Genomic DNA, 8736 nt, shown 5'->3' with positions numbered 1-8736 from the left:
AACTGGAGTAGAACATCTCTTAAATAGATAGAATATGTCCCTAATCTTTTGCTTTGGTATGTATAATTAGAGTTTTGAACATATGAAGTGGATTCACTTACAAAATGGCTGACAAAGTAAATATGCCCAGTCACAAAAGCATTTATTTGCCTTAAGGCATAAAGTTTTTTTTCCAACCACCCCTTTTAACCTCCATATCCATTCTTTATCATTTCCCAGGTTAACTTTGAATTTCACTCCACCCACTCTTAGTATCTTTTCTAATAAAGGACTCGTGCTTTAATTCTTTTCAACTCAGTGGAATGTTTTAAAAAAAATCCAACTGCTTGTCCATCAGAAGGATAACTTTCTAAAGATGAACATAATCTGTTCAGATTTGGTATGTGGTCAAAATCTGGCAAAAAAAAAAGTCTGAGTTTGAAAATGGACCACATCTAACTATAAAATATTGACTCCAGAAAAATTATCCCACTGCATCCAAGCATTTCTGAAAAACAAAGGTGATGATAGTGGTGGTTTGATTATAGCAGGCCCTCTTTCTATTTTTCAAAAATTCATTTTTTTCAATTACAAGGATCTTATATGAAAATATAAGTGGTTTAGAGTGCCTTGTGGATTACCTAGGGAAGTATACAGCTCATAAATATACAGTAGCATAACAGGGCAAGTTCCAATTTGGCATTATCAGTCAGTTTAGGTAATAAAGCAAAGGAAATCAGACTGAGTCCATGGTATATTCACGCATATGCATCTGCTTGGAGTCCTGGATTCTCCTAAACCAAACCAATGCTGCCAAATCAAGTACACGAATTAGGCTACATAAAATTGTCCATAAAGAAGTTTCCTAAGTTTTGGATGAAGTTCAAATGATCAACTTGAATAGAACAGTAGCTGATTAATTTGACAAGGTGAGGTGGTAAGCAGATTTTACTTAGCCTAATTTATTAATAGCTTATTATATAAAAAGTTGTAATTAGGTAATCTATCTTCTAATGGGAGAATAATACACACTGTTTGAATCCAATGGGAAAGAGTTTTAATTTGTGAGGGGACAATTTGAAACAAAATAGAATGGAAGATTTTCTGATTTGGTTGAATGAATGTCTATGCAAGTAGACTTTTTAAGATTGTGCACAAAAGCTGCTTAGGGAATGGAAGTGGGAAGGGAAGTAAAAACTGATGGAGGGTGTTCTGTATTAGTACTGAAACACAAATTCATTCTGCAGTAAGATGTCTTCCCTGGGTTTATCCAGTGCTGAAGACTCCCTCGTGATTTTAAGGTCTGTTTTACAAGAGGTGAGTAGATTCATTTGATCAATAGCAATAGCAATAACAGTTAGACTTATATACCTCTTCATAGGGCTTTCAGCCCTCTCTAAGCGGTTTACAGAGTCAGCATATTGCTCCCAACAACAATCCGGGTCCTCATTTTACCCACCTCGGAAGGATGGAAGGCTGAGTCAACCCTGAGCTGGTGAGATTTGAACAGCCGAACTGCTGAACTGCAGTCAGCTGAAGTAGCCTGCAGTGCTGCATTTAACCACTGCGCCACCTCCGCTCTAGTAGAAGAACCACTGCTATTCTTCATGGAGAAGATCTTATCAGCATATCAGCATATTTTGTTCTTTTCTCCTATACTTTAGAAGCCATTAGGATAAGAACTCAGTAGAAATAGCAAATAATATTATCTGTTTCTTCATTTCTTTATCATTGATCATTACAAGATGACAGAAAGCGGTAGCTCATTGAGCTCATTTTTCTAAAGTTTAATAATTGCTGCTGCTACTCCTCCTTTCCCCTAGTATGTCTGGGAACTTGGTTTAATTTAAATGCTTTGTTAATTAATTCTATTTAATTTGAGTTAAATTGGGATTAGGTAAATTATGGTTCAGTAAACTATTCTTTACGCTTACTGCAGTTGCTGGTTCAGACATAACACCAACCTGTGGCTTATGTAAATAAAGAAACAGATGGGTTCAATCTCCTCCTTGTGATCATACTTATGAGGGAGAGATACTATTGCTGATACTAAACTATCTGATTTCTATAATGTCTGATCCAGGTCCTTACACATAAATATTGAATTATGACTTCCTGCAGAATTTTAAAAATTGAATTTAAAGAAACATTTTTGCACGTAGAAACAATTAGATACTTATATAAGCATCTGTATATTCAGCAGGGAATTATATCATTTCGAAGTTTCATGATGACAAAAGCTGCATATATCCTATTCTTAATTTTTCAAAAAGCAACACTGATCTTTATTAAGGCATCTCTGAATTTAAAAAAACCGGATAATTAATGTAAATCAGCTTTCTTAAAACCATCTGAGCTTATGTTCACATTTGTTTTGGGTTAAGATTATTCCATCAATTGACTCCACATTTATATGAATTATTCCCACAAACAAGCCAACAAACCAAGCCATTCTATTCTGAAGGGTCTAGACAGAAGGATTATGAATAATGATTATTTGGGGCAAGGACCTTTCACACTATAGAACAATATATTTTTACTATTTATTGTTATTGGCAAGAGAATCTTCCAGAAATACAAGGCAAATTCGGGTTTCTCATCAGTACCAACATCTTTTGAAGCTTTGTTCAATAATTATAACAAAAAAAATAACTTCATAAATGTATTTCTGTCATAACTTTGCTATATTGTTCATTAACATTCTATGTGAAAAAATGCATTCAAAAAATTGCTTCAGCATTCTATATTTCTATGGAATATGACCTTCAGAAGTGACATAGATGTGACCAAAAAGTGGCTTTAATTATCTGCTTGATGCCAGTTCATTGCATCTTGTAGCTCAGGATACCTAGCAACATTGATACACCATGGATGAGGGATTAGCTCTGAAATGTTTTCTTTTGACAAGACTAAAGCATTCAGAAATAAGAAATTAGAATTGTAATTCTATACATTTGTTATACGTGACATAATATTTTCTGTTTGTACTATATATGATGTCTTGAGTTCGTGGAGAAAGTGCTGAAGTAAAAAAAAAATGATCAGACCTCTAAGAAGATTAGAGTTAATAGAGTTATTTCTTCCTTCTTTCCTTTCTAAAATATTGGTGGACCTGTATTTTAAAAAATGATGTCCTGATCAGCCATTCTTTTTTATTATGGTCAAGAAAATAGGACTAGTTACTCTAAGTCCCTGATTTGTTTAATAAGAAAAGTCATTTTCTATTTAATAAACTGAATATTATGCTTGAATAAGAACTACAGGACAAAGCCCCATGGTATCATATTGATTCATTAAAAGGAGGTTTTGAATTGACTTAAATAGGGTCAGAATTGAACCCTGCGTTTTTGACCTTTAGTATCTTTTGACACAAATTGATTTTCCTCTTGAGTCAAAAGCCATTTGTCCCACTGATTGAGTAATTCAGTGGATTACCCAGCATGTAAGCATATTTCCCTTTTAAAGTGGTGTTCAGTATATTTGGTTTCCTTTAATTAAATACTAGTATCAGCGATTAGACTGATGTGATTTCACAGGCACAACAGGATTCATACAGCAAATTAGAATTGTTTTTAATCTTCAATGCAATACTGAAAACAGCTGAATTAGGACAAAAAGAAAGCTGGGTGAGAACAGTAGTAGGGGGCAGTTTAAAAGTGTCAGTCAGGAGTACAGCAATGTGGCTTCCACTAATATAAATAACTAAATCATCACTTTGAAAAATTGCCCCTTGAAGTCTCTTTCCAAAGGAATCACATGGGCTTCAAAGCACAGTCTTGTTTTCACTTGAATTCAGAAAGGTTGCCAATTTATTTAACCCTCTGTGGAAAATATATATTACTGTACTTTTATTCTTTTATTTAATCTAAAATAATCAATTGTCATTGACATATGCCTTCTTTCTTAACAGTGAGAATGTTTCTCTATTGTGCATCCTTGAATGTTTTTCTCCTAACAACATTTCCAAAGAATGATTTACATAAAATCTACTGCCCTGCTTTCTATCACGTGTAGAATCTTAGCTCTTTCAGAGGAGCAACAAAGCTGATTAAGTACAGTTCCTATGCTCATCTACTCTCAATGAGTCATATTCTTTCTAGAGTTGAATAATACAGCAAATTCCCATTTCGGTTACATTTTAAAAATCTCTGCTGCATTGTTCCTTGCAGTGTATGGCACATTATTGTTGTATACATATTCATACATAAAACTCTGCTGCAACTGTACATATGTTTGCTCTAAAATTTTTGTTACTTATACCTTTATTAATGTACATATCTATTCATAAACATCAATATAACATAAAATCAGTTTTGATACAGCTGTATACACAATTGCATCTATTTGCCTTTTTTTGCCATGCTTTATCAATGTGCACCTGTGCCTCAGTAACGAAAAGAAACTATAGTCATAAATGAATTGAATCCGAAATATGTAACAAAATCCAGAAATTTTGTAGTACTGAGAAAATCAAAACAAAACAAAAAAGACATTCCAGTGGTTTCATTCTACAGTTCATAGCATTGTAGCAAAGAAAGGAATTTGGGAGGGAACATGAAGATGCATCTCTTCAAAGTAGTCTAGACGAGGCATGTAAAATATTTTGCTCAAAGCTTGTCCACATGATTGACAAGTACATGTGTAAGAGCAGGATGGGGTAATCGGCTGACTTCCAAAAGTCCTTATTATGGGAATAAGTAAGGTGAAGCCACAGCAGGTGGCAGCACCTAGCTAACCTTGGATGATCTTTTAAAAAGCTAAGTAGGGTCAGACCTGCTTTGCAGTTGAATGGAGTAATTATTCTAGAAAGAGGCAATGGCAAACCATTTTCATATTGCAATTAAGAAAGGGAATGGCCCTTTATGTGTAATCACCAAAAGTCAAATTTGACTTGAGGCTTCATCTGTATTGCCTGGCTTTTAAACTATTTTTTTGCACTTCCAATTTCATAGCAAAGTTTTGAAGAGCTCATTGAAGCTCAGCCACATATCAGTACTAAACAACTGACTAGGAAGTACAAAACAACCTCACCAAACTTTTAGGGGATAATTTTGTATGTCAGCCAAATTGCTGGTATCCTGTACTCCCCTGGCTTTTGTTAAACCACCTTCAGAAATTCCAATCTGGATTGCAGTAACCTGGAACTATGCTGCCTATGGTCTGTCCTAAGAACAGTAGACAAAATTGTCTACTACAACATCCTACCTGTCAACAATTACTTCAACTTCAACCTCAATAATACTCAGGCAAACAATAGATACAAACTCAAGCTCCAAACTAGATTGCAGAAAATACAACTTCAGCAACAGAGTTGTCAATGCTTGGAATGCTCTACCTGACTCCATGGTTTCATCCCCAAACCCTCATAACATTAATTTTAAACTGTCTACCGTGGACCTCACCCTTTCCTAAGAGGTCTTTATGGGGGCATGCATAAGTGCACCAGCATGCCTTCTGTCCCTTTCCTACTGTCCCCATTTATTTGTACTCATTTCCTTTGTTCATATCCATGTTTATACTTATACCTGTTATCCTGCACATGTTTGACAAATTAATTAAATAAATAAAATAAAATAAACTTAGCAACAGCAGTAGGCTGCTGCTCTGTCTGCCCTATGGTCATTGCACTACCTGATTGCTTGTCCCCTTGCTTCTTATCCTTTCATTCCTGCAGGGAAGGCAAGATCAACCTTGCTGGTTGGCTTGTCCCTGTGTGGATTAATATCTTTTGCCAGATGTTTGCACACAGAGATTTCTTCCCCCTTTAATTCTTTCATCCTGAAGGGGGACTTTATTTTTTACTTGATATGATACCATGATTGATCTGATGCTATAATAATCATAGCAACAAAGAGCTGGTAAATCTTCCATTCTTATTTCCTCTGTCATCATCATTATCACCTTTCAAATGAAGTGCACGGGGCAGCAAGCTTCTTCTAAAGAATCCACAGCAGATCCATGGAAATTTTGTAGAAGGAACAACTAATAGTTCAACTTTGCTAAAACAGTAGCAAATCACCATAGGAAAGGAAGGGAAACTTTGAAGAACTATAGGCAGAGAATGGAAAAAGAGTGCTGGCAGTGGAGGAGTAACTTGAGTATCTTAACATGATTTTAAATTTGTAAATAAACCTAGTTAATATTTTATCTTCTGATTTTAAAATTATTTTTCTCCCCAGTTGCCCTTTTTGAAGGCTAACTGTATTGAGATCCTAAATGTTACAGCTTTAGACTGTTGAATGAGTCTTCATTCTTCTTTGTTATAGCTGTTCTTAAATTACTGTTTAACATACAATAGTTGTCCAGTAATGGCTAGCATTGCATTGCTCTTCTGTTCTGGGGGCTTTTTAGATATAAAAGTATATATGTATATACTTTAAATAATTATTTTAGTCATAGGATGTCTCATGTTAATAAATATATCCATGTTTTAACCTATTGCCTATGATTTATCAAATGTCGAAGATTAAATTTTGATGCTACTTACATCATCTTTTGAAACAAAAGATAGAGGTTATTTTCAGATGTTAACTTACAGTTATGCAATCTGATTTATTCCAAATTTATTTTGGCTCTCCTTATTATCAGCCAGTGTATCAATGAGGGATTAGCAGAAAACTGAATTTCAGAATTTCTTAAATAACATTAAATTTTTTAAAGCCCATGATAAATAGAAATAGAAATAAAAATAAATAAACAACAAAACAAAATTTTTTGCACTGCTGAACTGAATATTGGGAGAAGCTCTATTAACAGCCTCTTCATTTAAAAAAAATCATGTTAATAAATACAACAAAGATTAACATTACTTCTTAAATAACAAGGCCTAATTCTATAGAAGTTCTAATAACCAGTGAGTTTTCTTTTCTTACTTAATTAGATATCTAAAGTGGCATTAGCATAAAGTCATTTAAAGCATTGCTGCAGATTTCTTTGAATTTTTGCTCTATATGTAATAGTTAAAAACAAATTGCAAATCTGCTACTTCAGTGCAAAGTAGCATCTCTTTTTAACTAATAATATACTTAACTGTCTGACACTTCAGCTGGAATGATTAAATTATGTAGCTGGAGAAAAATCTCAAGAATCAGTGACAGGTGATACAATTCTACTAATAGTACTCTGAAAAAGCAAGTTAAATAACTATGCAAAGTTCAGCTCCCTGGTTTTTCTAGAAAATGTCATTTTCTGGTTGATACATGTTTCTTCTTAAATCTTTTGAATCCCATTTGTGGGATTGCATTCTTCTGGAGAAACATTAAGCCTATGAACAAATGGCCAAAATGTGTGTGGAGGGAGGGGGTTATGTATCTGTGTACAAATATTCTCTCCAATTTTTCTGTCTAAAATCTTCTGGTACTAACAGGGAACATTACTGGTAGACACTGGAAGATGAGTAGAAGCCCTTCAGTTCAATAAAAACTCAGATAAAGCTAGGTTTACAGTTGTAGGGCAAGCAGCATATGAAAACTGTTTCAGATCTTCTGACACCAAATCAAAAGAAAATGGAATATGAGGAAGCAAGGATGTTGAGGATGGAAGTTGTGAACTCCTTTACTAGCTGTCAGCACTCAGTTCAGTACTTTAAACAATTCTATATATGCCAATAAAAAAAATCAAGAATTATTGATTTTCTCATTCCGGCAAGACTGTTGAATGTTCTATACTAAGTTACATAGTATACTAAATAAATCAGGGACCTATATCAACCTAGACATCAGTTTTCTAGAAAGAAATATAAGAATTTATCTGGCAGAAAATGAAGTGCAGAATCCTGTAAATCCTTTCCACTTTTCTGTTTGTTAATCAATCCTTTAGAGTAATTGAGGAAAATCATAGCAAAGCTCCTTGGAATCAGCTGCTGAAATTAAATTTAGACTCTTTCTTCAATATCAAAAGACTCAGATACAAGAAATCATGGGAGGTAATATTTCATTTAATCTCTGAGTGCTCACCAGAGCAGAAAACTGGGGTAAATCAAATAAATAAAGGAACAATTCTGTTCAATTCAAGAACAGATTATGCAAAAATTCTAAAGTGAGTTCTGATTAGGTGAACTTCCTAAATAAGTGCAACACATTGAATAAAACAGCTCACTCATTTAAAAACTACTTACTACATTTAATGCCATCTACTTGCTAGTAACTGAGTGATATAAAATACTATAAAATATTAACTGAACATTCTGCTAAAACAATGATCTTCAACTTTTGTGGCTCTGGGGACCAGCAGTGAGAATGAAAGGAATGGCTTTGTGTGTGCACCAGAGGAGGTATTCAGCAGGTTCTGACCAGTTATGGAGAACTGATAGTGGAAATTTTGAGTAGTTTGGATAACCGGTAAATACCACCTCTGACTGGCCCTGCCCCCATCTATTCTCTTCCTCCCAGGTCCCAGGAAATGGGGATTTTGCAGTATCATTCCCCTAGAGTGGGATAGGAATGGAGATTTTATAGTATCTTTCCCTTGCCACATCCAACAAGCCACACCCACAGAACCAGTAGTAAAAAATTGAATCCCACCACTGGTATGCACCACTTGCACAAACGTAGCTTTGCACACTTGTGCACTCACTCACCACTTGCACAGCTTGGTTCCCAACTGATGCTAAAAGAATCATCACTGTATTTTTAAAAAATCATCATTAGGATCCTAATAGCCATCTATGAAGTGGCAAATACCACCTAAAATGGAACGTTTTGAATGCTTTCCTAAATGTGTAGAGTAAGGGAATCACACAGTCCTGGAATTGGGAAA

This window comes from Thamnophis sirtalis, unplaced genomic scaffold (genome assembly GCF_051295495.1).
Source record: "Thamnophis sirtalis isolate CommonGarterSnake01/CBP01778 unplaced genomic scaffold, rThaSir2_p1.2 scaffold_5, whole genome shotgun sequence".
Lineage (NCBI taxonomy): Eukaryota > Metazoa > Chordata > Lepidosauria > Squamata > Natricidae > Thamnophis > Thamnophis sirtalis.
This window is presented reverse-complemented; position numbering follows the sequence as displayed.